Here is an 18,288-nt window from a genome sequence, read left to right as displayed (position 1 = left end):
CATAATTTTTAAAATTTAAAAACAAATGAACAAAGCAAACAAACATCATTCCGAAATTTTGCAGCGTAGACGTATTTCATTTTTGAGCAATAGTTATATGGTAATTGGGACTTTGCCGACGTAGCTACAATCAGTGGCGTAACTACGTTTTATACACCCCCGAAGAGAATACCTACGTCCCACGCCTTAACAATACTTTTTTTTTTTTTTTTTGGTGGAATGATAGGTAACATAATAAACCAGTTGAGAATGCTCCAAGAGCATTGTCAGAAAGAATTTAAAAAGAATGGAGAGATGGAACGGGAAGGATAACAGTGATTGTTTCCACATGTAAATCACCTTCTTCTGTTTCTCGCAAAAATTTGCAAAATATCATCTCTCTATGACTTACGGTTCCCGAGATATGGCTCCTGAAATAAATGGAAATCGGCCATTTTTGGCCAATATCTCGGGAACTGTGAAAGTGACGCGAAAAATTTAATCACTTTCTTGGACAGTTTTTGATGCTCTATCGAATGCAGGGTTCAAAATTAAAAAGTCGCAAATAACAGACAGACGGACAGACAGACAGATATACAGAATTCAATAACAAACTTTTTAAGTTCGTTGATAACCATACTTCCCTATATCTGTAAATAATGAGTAAAATGCATGCAATTATTAGACCTAAATATTCATAAATGGAAACCACTTTGTTGTGCATATAATTTATTCAACTGTTTCATGATAGGATAGTATTTATCAAGTAGCTAAACCTGAGATTTAAAAAAATCCACAATAACTTTCATTTATGTCCTCCTTGTGTCCACTGAACGCTAGGCAATTTTTTGCTAGCATTAGAGTAATATTAATCAGCCTCTCTAGAATCTGACACTACAAATTGGCTTCGTACCTTACTTGTTTATCGGCTTCTTCATCAAGACACTTAATATGTTTCCACTGATCATAAATAATGTATGATGCAATGTGATCCTGCGTGTTACTGTGATCTACACTTTTGCGGTGCTTGACCTACAACGTCAAGTCTCCCAAAGATAGCCCTCCCCTAAAAAAAAAAAGGGAAGTAAGTATAAACATTGCCGACTAATACTACAAAAATGTAAAGCATGTTGATTCGATCTATTAGGAGGCTAGGGTGAAAGGCCCCGCTGGAAGTGTCGGTCCCCACCACATTGCGGGGTTTCGTGACATAGTAGTTACGCCACTACGTACAACTCAACAATGGCAATCCGTTCCGAATAATTGGAATTGGTAGATTATGCAGTAGCATTTTGTAATTACTTTTTTCAAGTTACATTGTAAAATTTGCAATGTTAAGTTTTTGCCTATTACGAATGCTGTGACAACAGCTATTAAAATTCAACGAATAGCATTAATGTCTTGTTTATCTGTTTAACATTGCTTTTCGTCACTGCGACTAAAATATGAGACGAGGTCTACTGTTGACCACTGCTTCGATTTACATTCAGAATAACTGCCCAGAATCGAATCCAGGACCATGATCCCAGAAAGCAGTCGCTTTAAGTCATCGGATACAAAGAGGCACGTTTTGTTTATCTGTTATTGTTTACCACAATGTTGAATTTTTCTCGAAATAGAAACTATTTCCTTCAGAAACAAACAAAAAAGACGAATCAATATATGCAGTCAATTTTATATTATTATTATTATTATTATTATTATTATTATTATTATTAGTAGTAGTAGTAGTAGTAGTAGTAGTATAAGAACAATGAAGCATAGTAGTTAACCCTGCGGGTTCTAGGTCAAAACCGCGCAAACAATAACAGCGATGGGCGAAAACCGTGTGTGTAAATACAGCGTGGACAAAAACAGCGTATGAACAAAAACCGCGCAAGGACAAAACAGCGCATGCAATTACCGCGTGGACAAAACAGCGCATGGAAAAAAAACCGCGCAAGGACAGAAACAGCGCATACAAATACCGGGTGAGCGAAAACAGCCCGTGCACAAAAACCATAGATGAACATTTTGCACTAGCCTCGCTCGCGCTCGAGCTCACTTCTTTTAACTGGGCTCGCGCTCACTCGGGGGTCCCGATCATTTACCTCAATTGGGCTCGCGCTTCCGACCACATCCCTCAACTGTTCTCACAATCACTGGCGCTCGTGGTCATTTCGCCTCGCACTCACGTCTCTCGACTAGACTCGTAGTCACTCGAGCTTGCACTCACACGAAGGGGTGAAGATATGAATTAGGTTGAGAACCACTGCCACAAACTGTTTAAAATTTTTATAGACATTTTTAGGAAAGATGAGCCAGGAACAATTACAGAAATCCCTTAAGTTTGACAACCCAAATGTCTACTGTGTTTTAGGTTGCATAATTGACAGGCACTCTTCCTAGTTAAATAGATATAAGGACAAAAACAGCGCAAGAACAAAACCTGCGTATACAAATACCGCGCGACAACCAGCGCATGAACAAAAACCACGCAAGGACAAAAACAGCGCATACAAATACTGCGTGAGCGAAAACAGCCCATGGACATTTTCGCAAGGACCATGGGTGAACATTTTACACTAAGCTCGATTGCGCTCGAGCTCACTCCCTTCAACTTGACTCGCGCTCACTCGGGCTCCCGATCACTTACCTCAATGGGGATCGCGCCTACATCTCTCGACTGGGCTCATACTCACTCGGGCTTGAATTCACACAAGCTTGCACTCACTATTCTTAACTGGGTTCGCGCTCACTTGGGCCCACGTTCACTTCTTTAAAATGAGCTCGCACTCATTTCCATCAACATGGCTCGAGTTCGCGATCACTTCTCTTGACCGGGCTCGCGATCACTTCCCCAAACTGAGCTCCCGCTCTCACGAGCTCGCACTCAATTCTCTCGAGTGGGCTCGCGCTCAATACTCTAAGTGCGCTCGCTTTCACTCGGAGTCGCGCTCACTTCCCTCAACTGAGCTCGCACTCACTCAAGCTCACGTTAATTTCAGTCAACTGGGCTCGCACTCGGAATCATTTCTCTCAGCTTAGCTCGCGCTCACTCGGGCTCCCGATCACTTCCAGAAACAGGGATCGCACTCAATTCTCTCGAATGGGCTCGTCCTTACAATTCCTAAGTGGGGTCGCGTTCAATCGGACTTGCGCTCACTGAGGCTCGCGACCACTTCTCACAACTGGGTTCTCGTTCATTCGGTCTCGTATTCATTTCTCTCGACTGAGCTCAAGCCCAGGCAGACTCGCGCTTACTTAGTTCATTGGGGCTCGGGCTCCCTCAGGCTCGTGCTCAATTATTCAGCCGCAGCACGGCTGAGCGTGAGTGCCGAGCTCAGGAGCATCGGGCTCGCTAGTTTGGACACCTATGACAAAAGTAGCGCATGGCATGGCCCGCAATGCACATCCTTTCCCAAAGCAAACATTAAGGCAATAGTTGTGAGACTAATCTAGCAAAGTACACTAATTCTTGCGCTGAACCTGAGTCTTGGCTGGATCGAGCTGACTTGCAGTATTTCTTACTATAGACTTCATCTTACTGCTGATTCCTGCCAGTCAGGATTATATTAACAAGTAACACTTCCCAATTGTAACACTCCCATTTTGAAAATGTTTGGCAGGTAAATGCTACAAATAAAACAAAGGAATACGTGTTTTCAAAAATTTTTCTCTGCGGAAAAACGGTTTTATGGAGCAAAAACCCCTACAAAAATTTTGGAAGTTGATGTTCGAAAGGCAAAAAGAAATGGACCAAAGTGAACGAAATTGTGCACAGATATTGTAGCAGTAGAATAAGGGAATATGTGTTTCGTATTTTCCTGAAAAAATGGATAGATAGGACACGGACCCCTCCAAACTTTTCATCACGAAATATCAAAAGTGCTAATAACCGTATGTCAGATGTGTAAAGGACATGAAGAATTGCAACGAAATTTTTTGTAGGGACAATAAGTAAAAATAAAGAATATGTTTTTTTTATTTTCTGAGAAAAAACGGTTTTAGGGGGCAAAAGCCCCCACACAAAATTTTGAAAGTTGACGACCGAAAGGCAATATGAATCTCACCAAATGGAATGAAATTGTGCACAGATACTGTAGACGTAAAATGAGGGATTATGTGTTTCGTATTTTTCTGGAAGAAACGGTTGAGTGGGGGCATGGACCACTCCAAACCTTTGATCATGAAATATCTAAAGTGATAATAACAATATACCAGAAGTGCCTAAAGGACATGAAGAATTGCAACGAAACTTTTTGTAGTGACAATACGGAAAAAATAAACGAATACCTTTTATTTTCTGAGGAAAAACGGTTTTAGGGGGGCAAAAGTCCCCACCCAAAATTTTGAAAATTGACGACCGAAAGGCAAGAAGTTAACCAAAGTGAAGGAAACTGTATACAGGTATTGTAGACGTAAAATGATGGACTAAAAGGATATGGAGAATTGCAACGAAACTTCCCGTAGATACTATTTGCAAAACAAACGAAACGCTTTTTAATTTGTGCAGAAAAAGTGTTGGGGCCAAGGCTCCGTCCGAAAAAATTAAATATTACCGTAAGATTACAGGAAGGAGTGGACTAGATGGACTTGGGATGAAATTGTGTGTAGATATTATATATATAAAATAAGGTCTTTCGTCTTTCTCAAATGTCCCTATCCGATTTGATTCAAATTTGACACATCAACAGCAAGGAGGAAATAAATCGACACGTGCTTTTGTTTATGCGGAAAAACATTGTAAGGGTTAAAGGCGCCTCCTGAAATACTATAAAGTACGTTATACTGTTTGTGCTTACTGTTGATCTGCCAAATTTGGAGAAATCGGATGGAGACACTTGTGAAACACGAAAGGCCTTATTTTACATATACAATTTTTACGCACAATTTGGTTCGGTTCTGTGCAATCCTTCTGCCACACAACTCCTCGGTCCACCGAACAGTTTTTTTCTTTTCAAAAAATACGACACACGCATTCTCTCATCTTACTTCTACAATATCTGTGCACAATTTCATTCACTTCAAACCACTTCTTCTTGCCTTTCGGACGTCAAATTTCAATATTTGGGTGCGGCTTTTGCCCCTAAAACCATTTTTCCACAGAAAATCAAAAAGTCGTATTCGTTTATCTTTTGCTTATTGTCCCTACACAAAGTTTTGTCCCAATTTTTCATGTTCTTTAGGCATTTCTGACATCGCTTTTAGCACTTTTGATATATCGTGATCAGAGATTTGGAGGGGTCTTGAACCACTCAACCGTTTTATCCAGGAAAATACGAAACACGTATTCCTTCAATTTACGTCTACAACATCTGTGCTTAATTTCGTTCACTTCAGTCCACTTATTTTTGCCTTTCGTGCGTCAAATTTCAAAATTTTGAGTTTGGCGTTTGCCCCTAAAACAGTTTTTCCGCAGAAAATAAAAAAAAACTTGTATTCGTTTGTCTTTTGCTTTTTGTCCCTACACAAAGTTTTGTACCAATTCTGCATGTCCTTTAGGCATTTCTGACACTGTTATTAACATTTTTGATATTTCGTGATCAAAGGTTTGGAGGGGTCCATGCCCCACTCAACCGTTCCTTCCAGGAAAATAAGAAACACGTATTCTCTCAATTTACGTCTACAATATCTGTGCACAATTTCGTTCACTTCGGTCCACTTGTTTTCTCTTTTCGGGCATCAACTTCCAAAACATTTGGTGGGGCTTTTGCCCGTAAAACCGTTTTTCCGCAGAAAATAAAGAAAACACGTATGCCTTTATTTCATGTATAGTATCTACCTGCCAAATTTTATCAAAATAGGAGTGTTGCACTTGGGAAGTGTTACTTGTTAGTCACGCGTTACGCAAAATGAGACAATCACAGCATCCAAGATGTCAATGCGAAGAAACAGGCACACCAGAGCATCACGTACTACGGTGTCCATTACTGGAAGAACGGCTAAAGGGAAGAGATCAAGTAAAAAGGAAAGAAATAAACGAAATTATAGCTAATGGGGAGAACTATAGGATATTAAGCAAAATAAGAAATAACTAATCAGAAGTAATAAGAGGACAACAAACTAGGACAAATGATTAAAATCGTAAACAAAACGGAGAAACACCAAAATAGGAATGATGTTTATAATAGTGTAGCTGAATGAATGAAAGAGTGGCTGTGAACCTTTCTGGGCCGGAGGACTCCTCCGGGAACGTCGGCATTCCGCGTGTCCCAGAAAGAAACTGTATGCTTGCACTCGGTATATCTCCGGGTAAAACTGGATAAGAACTCTGGATATATCGAGTGTGTGTGTGTGTGTGTGTGTGTGCGTCGGAACGGTGTCGGAAAGTGTGTTTTGTGTAATTAGTAAATTTATAAATACCTTTAATGAAAAAAATGTGTCAGAACGGAAAAACAATCCAGTATCCGCATTGCCGTATTCAAGTGACATGCGAATCTCACAAGGAACATACATGAACGTGTCTTCCGGACATCCGAATCAAACCTAGTCCATTCAATAAACAAAAATATGCCCATGCACTAAAAGTTAGGTGCCATGGACAATGGAATAAGTCCCTGGAGTCCATTAATTCTGTTAGCATAAAAAATTGTAAACTCGCAGTGAAAAAGATATTGCATCAACACTCTTCATTGGAAAGTCATGCTTTATAGTTCATTCTCTTCAGCATGGAACAAGTTCTCTAGAGGTGCTGTGTATTGTCGCCCATAACGTATTTGAAAACGGGAAATTGGAAAAAATTCCCTCCAAAAATACCTCCCATCAAATTTGGCTCTCTGTGGAGTGGCCCAAGACAAAAGCACACAATCCAAATGTATTTTGAAAAATACTACAGGACTTAAAAAATGTGTTTGCCAAGTTTCGTTTTGATAGACGGAATAGATACGAAGGGAAAGGTTGTATATTATACCAATACGCTATGTATATACAAAACCGAACAGATGACTTGACCTATAAAGAGAACACAATATAAAAACTATAAACGCAATACTATTTATTGAGATAAAGAATTGTACAATGTTTGCTTTGGGTAAGGATGTGTATTGCGGGCCATGCATGCGCTGTTTTTGTCATAGGTGTCCAAACTCATGAGGTCGGGCTCGCGAGCCCACTCGTGCTCAGCTGGACTAGGGCTCAATAACTGAGCACGAGCACGTTCCTCAATTATGTAAGTGAGCGCGAGTCCGAGTGAGAGTGAGGCCAGTCAAGAGAAGTAAGTGCGAGTGCGATACCAGTTTGGGGAAGTGATTGCGAACCTGAGTGAGCGCGAGTCCAGTTGAGAGAAGTGATTACTAGCGCGAGCTCAGTCGAGAGAGGTGAAAGCGAGTTCTAGTGTACGCAAGTCTACTTAGAAATAGTGAGAGCAAGCTCATTCGAGAGAATTGAGTGCGATTCCGTGTGATCGCATACCCAGTTTGGGGAAATGATCGCGAGTCTAGTTGAGAGAAGTGATCGCGACCTCGAGCCCGGTTGAGGGAAGAGAGCGCGAAACCAAGTGAGTGCGAGCTCAGTTGAGAGAAGTGAGCCCGAGTCCGAGTGAACAGGAACCCACTTAGGATTAGTGAGCGCAAGCCCACTCGAGAGAATTGACTGCGAGCCCGTATGAGAGCGAGTCCAGTTTGGGAAAGTGATCGCGAGCCCAATTGAGAGAAATGATCGCGAGCTCGAGCCCGGTTGAGGGAAGTGTGTGCAAGCTCGAGTGAGTGCGAGCCCAATTAAAGGTAAGTGATCGCGAACCCACTTGAAAGAAGGGTGCTCGAGCGCAAGCGAGCCTAGTGCAAAATGTTCATCTATGATTTTTGCTCACGCTGTATTAGCATGGGCTATTTTTGTCCTTGCGCGGCGTTTGTCCATGTTCTGTTTGTGTCCTTATATCTGTTTAAGTAGGAAGAGTGTCAATTATGCAACCTGAAACACCGTAAAGACATTTGGGTTGTCAAACTTAAGCTGATTTCTGCTTAATTTTGTTGACTTCTGCTGTAATTGTTCTTGGTTCATCTTGGCTAAGGATGTCCATAAAAATTGTAAACTGTCTGTGGAAATTGATTTGTAAGACGGAGTAAGACTTGTATAGATCATATTTATTTTTTAAAGCACCGAAGTCCACTGAATGTCACATCAGCTGTGCTTCAAACAAGTGTAACTGACCACTTTCTCACTAGTATAAATGTTCTCATTACAATGCAAAAGAGGGAAAAATATCATATGAAACAACAATTATAGATTATACTTTAAATGAAGAATTGAAAAATGTAACTGGAATCAGGTAATACAGAGTAATTGTGTTAATAGTGCCACATAGAATTTCATCACATTACACACATTTCCACAATATTAAAAATTATTATATAAATTTGCTCAATTAAAAAACATTGTAAGCATAAAAATATTACGTACTGTATATTATGTTCTTGTAAATAGCATACTTACATATCGTATATTAATTTGGCTTGCTGCTTACCCTACTCGTTTAAAACTTTTGATTGTTCCCCAAAATAATATTGTAAGAATATGTTTAAACAAGAATTTTAGGATGATCCAAAAAATGGATCAAAAGATTGAGATCATGGCCAAGAATTTTACGAATGATCAAAAAGTGCATCAAAGGATTGCGATCTTGGCCAAGAGTTAGGAGGTACAAAAGTTTGGAACGGCTCCTAAATAGTTTTCGTATTTTTTACGCAATACGCAAATCATACTGAGTTAGCTGATAGTTTGGGTTTGGCTACACAATATGTAGTTCTCCGCATATAATTCGTACAAGAAAATGCTTGATTCAATGAAATATATCGATTTTTTTTTGGATCAGGGGCCACAAAATTTTTGAATGGCACGTAAATAAAGTTTTCATATTTTTTTACGGAATAAGCACATCATACTGAGTAAATTGTTAGTTATGATTTGGCTTTACAACATTTAGTTCTCCACATATAAGGCGTAAAAAAATGTTTGATTCAATGAAATATATTGAATTTTTTGTATCAGGGGCCACAAAATTTTTGAACGGACAAAAAATCAAGTTTTCATATATTTTACGGAATAAGCACATCATACTGAGTAAACTGTCAATTTTGGTTTGACTATACTATATGTAGTTCCCCACATATAAGGTGTACAAGAAAATCTTTTATTCAGTGAAATATATTGAATTTTTTGTATCAGGCGCCACAAAGTTTTTGAACGACCCCTAAATCAAGTTTTCAAATTTTTAAGTAATAAGGTCATCATATTGAGTAAATTGTTAGTTTTGGTTTGGCTTCACTACATGTAGTTCTCCACACATAAGGCGTACAAGAAAACGTTTAATTCAATTAAATATATTGAATTTTTTGTATCAGGCTACACAGTTTTGGAACGGCCCTTAAATCTAATTTCATATTTTTTTTACGGAATAAGTGCATCACACTGAGTAAGTTCTTGGTTTTGGTTTGGCTGCACTATATGTAGTTCTCAAAATATGGGACGTACAAAAAATGTTTGATTCAATGAAATATAGTTAATTTTTTGTATCAAGGGCCACACAATTTTTGAATGGCCCCCCAAAAAGTTTTCATATCTTTTGCGGAATAAGCACATCATACTGAGTAAATTGTTAGTTTTGATTTGGCATCACTACATGTAGTTCTCCACATATAAGGCGCACAAGAAAATGTTTGATTCAATGAAATATTTTTAATTTTTGGTATCAGGGCCACAAAATTTTTCAACGGCCTTTAAATGTAGTTTTCGTATTTTTTCCGAAATAAACACATCATTCTGAATTAAATGATATTTTTGGCTTGGCTACATTATATATAGTTCTCGAGATCTAAGGCCTAAAAGAAAAATTTTGCCTGAAATGTTGGAATTTTTGATCCAAAAAGCGATTTGAAAGTAGACTAGATACACTCTATGACCAATGTTCAGTGTTAACACTTTCAAAATTATATTTGCAAAAGATAGTAATATATGTTGAAGAGGATAGTAACAAATGGGACATAATAAATATATGTATATAACCAGAAATGTAACAAACAAAAATTTTGAAATTAAAGCAACGAGTAAATCTATAACTCCATATCAAACATATTATAGAGCTCCGAAGATCTGTAACGAACTCCAACTCCGAATCAAAGAGGAAAGTAATTTCAAAGCATATAAAACGTTAATTTTATAGTGGTTAAAAGAATCAAGAAGTATTAAAAAAAAACTATTGTTAGCTAAAAGTAAGAATTGTAAACCTCCTATGTTACGGTAAGAAAATAAATAAACAAATAAAACATGAGAATCAGGCTCACACACAAGCATTTGCTTATGTGAGCCATTTTCTTTATTCTTTGCATAAGAAATACAAAAATTTCGCAATATAGAAATAAGTGCATTGAATTAATCTGCCCGACATCGGAAGATAGACATGACTTCTGAAAGCCCAAAGTCCTGTCATCTATAAATACCGGATATGTTAAACTCTGTTAATAAAGGGAATCTTGGAAATCCAATTTCCTTTGGAGGAGTAATAGCACTTACAAGTAGGGAATTTGACTTGCTAATTTCAGTAGCAGTTAATTTTTCCTTATACTTTTATTTAATTACATTAATATTTTGTATATTGTTATTTTTTTATAATTTAGTATGTTTATGTATCTTTATGTATATTCTTTAATATATTGTATACATCCAATACATACATTTTCTTCTTTCTTTAAATAAATAAAATAAAATAAAAGTGGTTCTCAACCTAATTCCTTTCTTGACCCGCTCGTGTGAGTGCAAGCCAGAGTGACTACGAGCCCAGTTGAAAGATGTGAATGCGAGCCCTAGTGACCTCGAGCGCGAGTGATTGCGAGAATAGTCGAGAGAAGTGGTCGAAAGCGTGAGCACAATTGAGGTAAGTGGGCTCGAGCGCGAGCGAGCCTAGTGCAAAATGTGTATCTATGGTTTTCGTCCTCGTCCTCATAGGCTGTTTTCGCTCACACGATATTTGAATGCGCTGTTTTTGTCCTTGCGCGGTTTTTGTCCATGCGCTGTTTTTGTCCCTATATCTGTTTAACTGGAAAGTGCCTACCAATTATGCAACCTGAAACACCGTAAAGGCATTTGGGTTATCAAACTTAAGGGACTTCTTCTGTAATTATTTCTGACTCATCTTTCCAAAGGATGTCTATAAAAATTGTAAACAGTCTGTGTTAGTGGTTCTCAACCTAATTCATATCTTGACTCGTTCGTGTAGGTGCAAGCCTATTTGACCGCGAGTGCGAGTAATTGCGAGAACAGTTGAGGGAAGCGGTCGGATGCGCTAGCCCAATTGAGGTAAGTAATCGCGAGCCCAGTTGAAAGAAGAGAGCTCTAGCTCAAGCGAGTCTTGTGCAAAATGTCCATCTAAGGTTTTTGCTAATGTGCTGTTTCGCTCTCGCGGTATTTGCATGCGCTGTTTTTGTCCTTTCGCGGTTTTTGTTCATGCGCTGTTTTTGTCCACGCGGTATTTGCATGAGCTGTTTTTGTCCTTGCGATGTTTTTGTTCATGCGCTGTTTTTGTCCACGTGGTATTTGCATGCGCTGTTTTTTGTCCTTGCGCGGTTTTTGTTCATGCACTGTTTTTGTCCACGCGGTATTTGCATGCGCTGTTTTGGTCTTTGCGTGGTTTTTGTCCATGCGCTGTTTTTGTCCATGCGGTATTTGCATGCGCTGTTTTTGTCCGTGCGCTGTTTTGACCGGATACCACCCTGGGCAATCGGAAGGGCCCACGAAAGTGGCGGAGATAAAGTGTGTTGAATAATGAGGCACATTAAGTCGACTGTACTATGGTATTGAGAGGGAGGATAGTATAAGAAGTGATTATATTCGAGGTACTGCTAAGGTGGACCATTCGAGCAAAACGTTTCAAGAATGTATGTTTAGATGGAGTGGGCCTCATTCTCTAACAATCTTTGCAAAATTTGCGAATCCCAGGTCAAACAATGCAGTACTTTCAATTTCAGCTGTAGCTATTCTGACGCTGCTGTCGATATGTGTTTTCCCGTACCTCCCTCGAAATTGGAGGGACAAGTTGCTGCGGCCGAGATCTGTCAATCAATATTATTTCACGGACTTAGCTGTGCACTATCTTACTAGCCATTCTAAGTAGCCTACGATCTTCACTCGTCAAGACCAAGCGACTGAATGACAAATTGGCAACAGAGCTGAGGTCATTTACTTCTTTTCCCTAAACAAAGGGAGAATTTTATCTGCCAGAGGGTTGCAGGGGTGGGGCTGAAGTATTTTTCACATATTTTCCGAGGGCACAGGTGAAGTAGGCAGGCTGTAGCGAAAACTAAATTGTAAATTTTGCATTGCGTTGACTCAAACCATTACGGAAAAGGCCCCTTGGGGATGTAAAATGAAGAACGAGAAAGAAAACTGGAAAGATGAAGTCAGTAGCGTCACCACAAGCACACACACACACAGAATATATATATATATATAATTTGGCTCGAGTAACTCCGGATGCGAGGTCGTCATGGCCATTGCCTAGTTCCTTTAACATTAGGATACCAATTGGCCTGAAAAGATAAAATAAAATATGGGATTGGAAGTACTAAGCATAAAAAGCTATAGCTGATCAAAATTATGCCTGTTCAATTGGGTGTCGCTGGTCAGACTAGTCATTATTTCTGGTTTTCTGGACATGAGTTCAATACATCTTAAATGAGGCTGTACTCCAATTACCTCATGACGCTGGATTAACATTGGAAAATTTAATGGGGCGTTTACACTTAGTCGATTTGCGTTCGATTCAGTTGAATTGACGTCACTTTCAACTTAATCGACCGTGTAAACGGGACTTCAACTTAATCGCTTGTTGATCGAAGGCGACTAATCGACTGGCAACTGAATTGAAAGACGTTCTATTTTCTGTGGTTGAAATAATTGAACACATCAATCCATCTGATTCGGCCTAGTTGCTTCGATTTAGTGGCAAATGCAGCGAGTCGATTTAGTCGTGCGACTAAATCGACCAAGTGTAAACGCTCCATAAATGCTCATTCCAGGAGTAGGTCATCACTCACACTGAATGTGTGAGCTTTAACAAGTTGGCTGAGCAGAAGCTTAGTAAGAGATCAATATTTAAAAATAAATAAATAAACATTTACCTTCTTTTTAATGCTTTCTATTCGCAAACGCAGATGGTAAATATTGATGCATATGCTACAGAGAAAAAAACTCAAAGAGACAAAGAGTCGCATATAATGAATTTGCTGAAATCTTATGTTAAGTCAAATTTTGACCTTCTGGATGACTGTATAATACTTATCTTATATGACAAATAATTTCTAAAAATCTTCGAAAGGACGGGAACACGTTGCATGTAAAATGAAACAGTTTTTGGTATTATTGTGTTTAGGGGAGGTCTTGAGCAGGGTGAGCCCTCGTGGGCGCAACTGATGGAAGTAACAGGAAAAAGAAAGAGAGGAAGACCCAAGATGAGATTAAAGGACAAGATACAAGACGATTTCAGGTAGAGGGGAAGGGACCCCACATAAACATAGCAAGGGGCGGAAACTATTATTATTATTATTATTATTATTATTATTATTATTTAGGATTCAAGTCATATGTTTTCGTGTGACAGTATATCAGCGCCGTATATCATCTACTGATCCTTATACCGTATGCGGAACATGTATTCTGTCAGAAAAAGTAAATGTACATCTCTTTTTTGAGTCTGGCATTCCTGCCTCTAACCGTGGAGAATGAGAATTAAATCAATCAAAAGTATAGTGAAGGGTAAGGAGAAAAGCATAATCTGAATAAGACAATGAAGAACGGCACAAATTGTGAATAGGAATAGTGCATGGTGTTAAAAAAGGACGACACCGAAAGAGAAATCCAGAAACAACAGGTAAACGAAGAACAAAAGAGTAAAAATTGTCGAAGTTGGAACATAAAATACAAATGCGAACAAACATGTCAACAACCACTTACTAACTAGAGATATTGGTGTAGTGGTTAAGGCGCTGGATTATAAATCCAAAAGACGTCAGTTCGAATTCACTCCCAGGGAGTATTTTTTAAAAATATTTGTTAATAGTGCATACAACACATGAGATTTGGTAAAACAGAGCATATTACCCGTTTTATATATTAAGTGAAAACGAGGTAAAAATACCAGTGACATTTATCAGAGAAGTGAAACAATGAAAACGAGGAAGCAGGTATATCTAATCAGGGGTATGTACCAAAGGGCCGTGATCGGTAAAACGAAATTTTCCTGAATTTCGCATATGTGAGTCTCTCCAATAGGAAATTTCTTTATAAATGTGCCTATTGCAAAGACCATCATGCCAGAAATGCCGCAAAATGTCTATGAACTTTTACCGATCATCTCCGTCTGAGACGAAAACCACCCTCAGTTCTAAAGTTTCTCTCTCTCTCTCTCTCTCTCTCTCTCTCTGTATACATACATATATATATATATATATATATATATATATATATATATATATATATATATATATATATATATATATATAGAGAGAGAGAGAGAGAGAGAGAGAGAGAGAGAGAGAGAGAGAGAGAGAAAAAGAAAGAGATATGCTCCCGGAACTGAGAATGAGTTGCGTCCCTTCAAATCCACGAGATGACAAACGAACGCTTACATAATAAGAAAGCTTAATACTAACAGCTGTAAAACATCAAACTGGTTATTGCAAGCATTACACTAAGTATTCCTTCACCTAAGGTTCAAAGATCCGAACCACATACCACTCATATCCCGAATGCCAAAACATTGTGATTCACACAACTCCCCCTCTCCCCAAAAGTATCCTGTGCAAACAATCAGAAGTTTTGGGATGAGGGACCATACTTAGACCACCATATTAAGCTATATAAATACACTCTAACAGACTCTTATTCAGTTATTTCTTCCTACAACTAGTTTTATTCATACAATATGTAACAATCTTGTTTATACACGTTGAGTTCTTACTGAAATAGAACTTTATTCCCACTAAAGAACAACACACGGTGCGCCAAGTGGCAAGATAACCCAAAGAAACCCAGGACAGTGAAAAATATATAGAAATTTCTTTCTTAATATAAATTAAATGAGAAAAACAAAAACGCATTTTCTGGTCATCGCCGAAGATTTATCTGTGCCGAACACCAGTCTCGATTTCGTTTATTGTGATTATCTGTTTGTAGCCATTATTTTATACGAAAAAAATGGTACTATGTGACGTTGAATCGAAGTATTTTGTATTTGGGAATATAGCATGATACCACTACTACAGTGATTTCTCTACCCAAACTTCGTTTAACAAATGGTGTAGTTTCTCTCTGAGAACAATAACACGAAAAGTGTATACTGCAGATCAATAAAGGTTTTCAAATATCCTCGTATTTCCCTTGCCCTTTCGAAATCAACAATCGTAAAACGTCTCTATCATGATACAGGTTTTTCCTTCCACCTTCTTAAGGATTACTCGTTTAGTATGAGAAGCCGCTCTTCGCTTCTTCACAATTGCTTTGTAAAAATATCTGATTTGAAAAGGATTTGAACCTATGTTGATTAACTGTATTACTCACAAGTCCAACACGTTACCTCTATATTAGCTTATCACGTAAAATTATAAGCCAAATATTGCTAAGTTCAGCCCTGATGGTTAGAACGAACCAGTGATGTTCTTTTAATGACGTTTACAGCAAAGTGCATGCCGAAATTCATTTATTCGATGACCTGGAGACAATTTATATATACTACAATAACATACGATGCAGGAAAATTACAGAAATGATAACGTGCTATAATTTCGCCGTGAAAATTCTATAGCACGATAATAATAATAATAATAATAATAATAATAATAATAATAATAATAATAATCAGGGCCCGGATCTTGTTGACCTAAAAATTTTTAAAAAGTGACCTATAAAATGACACTAAAATTCCTGTAAAATGACCCTAAAAATCACAAAAAATGACCTTAAAACTTACGTCTCAAACTTTTATTTCGTTAAACATTGACATTTTGAAATATCCATTGGATTTTTAATTAACATTTCTCACTCATATTTAAAAAGTTTTGTTTCAGTTAGTTGCAGTCCATTGATCATTTATTTCTATTGATCAGTCCATTGTACGGCATTGTAAAGTATTGAAAGCGTCAATTCACTCCCGAGTTGAAACTAGGAAGCACTCTTAAACAATAAAACTTAGCAAGTTTAGACTACATGAAAATAATAGATAAAAACCTGTTTAAAACCCTTGTACGCCTTCTAATCCATTTTTAGTTATTCACGTGATCACATTCTTTGTAGTCAATAACCCAAAACTATCTGTTTGGCCACCTACCAACCCCCACCTTTCGTTAACCAGCTACAGTTTAGTTTTCATTAGCTTGTTAAGAATGCAGTTTTTCCACTCCAATAGTCAGGAAGTAAGAAAAGAGATTATTCAACTTCGTCTTTTCCACATCCGTAAACCTTCATTTAAAGATTCCCTTATGTAGAAAAAAAAAGAATAAAAAGACCATAAGTGACCTAAAAGTTACCTTAAAATATTAAAAAATGACCTGAAATTTCAAAACATCAAAAAGTGACCAAAAGTTGACCCTAAAAAACTATATTTTTAGAACCTAGAGTTGATTGATAACGTTTTTATTTGAACTTACCTTGTCGTATGCGTAACAGAAAAAAGTTGACTTGTCAACAAGATCCGGGCCCTAATAATAATAATAATAATAATAATAATAATAATAATAATAATAATAATAATAATAATAATAATAATAATAATAATAATAATAGTAATAATAATAATAGTAATAATAATAATAATACATATTCTACTTCACTGTATAGTTGTCACTTCAACGAACATCTTGATGTCTTGGTGTGATTGGACGTTGGTTCGAGTCTGTTGAGGACTATTGAAGAGAGTGGTTCTTAATAGTTTGGCCACATTGTAAGTCCGGTCGTTAGGAGCTCAGCTGTTTGTTTTAGTCTTTCGTAGCAACTATAATTGATAATGTTTAGTATTGGTAATACTTTGTATCTTTGTGTATTGTTTTTGTTCTTCTCTTTATTTTGAAAGAGAAGAATTTCCGAACAAATGCCATAAAATTACCTTATTTTGAATGTAAACGCCATTTGCAATTAGTAAAGAACAAACATTGAACGTTCCGACGTAGCTGTAAAAAGTAAAGAAAAAAGGAAATAGTGGCGTTCGAACTCATACTCATGGTCATTAAAAATGCTATAACCACAAGCCTAAACCTCTCGACTACTATTTATATGTTGAATATGTAATTTATTCAATTTCTATACTGCTCCCATTATAGCAACTTAATACGGATGTTTGTCTTTCCTTATTTTAAGGAATTGAAAATGTGGAGCGGGATGCTTATGTTTAGGTTAGGCCTGGTCAATACGCTTTGCAATTGGTCTGGCACAGTACAGGAGCAAAAAGGATGAATGTACGTAAAAGAGAGAAGTAATCTGTAAGAGATAAAGTTGAATAGAGAGAGAAGAAAGAGAAACAAAGATAAGAAATGTCAAGAAAGACCTGAAGAGAGAAAGACGAATGAAGAGATGCCAATGTGAATATGGTGAAGAATACACACTCTGTTCACTCGGATTGTGATCAGTGACTGCCTAGTGTCAAAATTATTTCCACAGTTTCAACGTCTTTGTAATAAGGAAAAAAAAACATCCTTATAAACTTGCTATAATGGGAGCACTATAGAAACTGAATAAATTATATTTTATTTAATGCGGAAATCGTAATCGAGAGGTTTATGGCGTGTGATATAAGTATTTTTAATGACCATAACCATGAGTATGGGTTCAATTTTTGTTCTTTACTAATTACAAATGGCGTTAGCATTCAAACTAAGATGAATTATGGTGCTATTTGTTCGGATATTCTTCTCTTTTGAAATGAAGGGAAGCATAAAAACAATACCCAAAGACAAAAAGTACTACCAGTATTAAATATTAATTATAAATACTACGAAAGACAAAAACGAACAGCTGAGCTCCTACTGACGAGACTTACAATTGTGGCTAAACTATGTTAAGGACCAGTGTCTTCAATAGTCCTCAACGGACTCGAACAAAAGTTCACTCGCAGCAAGACGACGAAGATGTTCGTTGAAGTGACAATTATACATTGAAGGTGAATATTTATTATTATTGTTGTTATTACTTTTATTATTATTATTATTATTATTATTATTATTATTATTATTATTATTATATTATTATTATTATTAGTGTACTTTTGAATTTTCACGGCAAAATTACTGTATAATACATTATCATTTCTGTAATTTTCTTGTATTGTATGTTCTTTAGTTTTATAGTAGC

The 18,288-nt window shown here is 37.3% G+C and overlaps 1 protein-coding gene across 2 annotated transcripts in view; it reads right to left on the bottom strand.

Moving 5' to 3' along the window:
- Nucleotides 1–18,288, bottom strand: part of LOC145688023 (metalloprotease TIKI2-like) — an 89,728-nt gene that overhangs the window by 26,696 nt on the left and 44,744 nt on the right. The window lies entirely within an intron of this gene.

This window comes from Thermobia domestica, chromosome 6 (assembly GCF_964235325.1).
Source record: "Thermobia domestica chromosome 6, izTheDome1.hap1.1, whole genome shotgun sequence".
Lineage (NCBI taxonomy): Eukaryota > Metazoa > Arthropoda > Insecta > Zygentoma > Lepismatidae > Thermobia > Thermobia domestica.
This window is presented reverse-complemented; position numbering and strand designations above follow the sequence as displayed.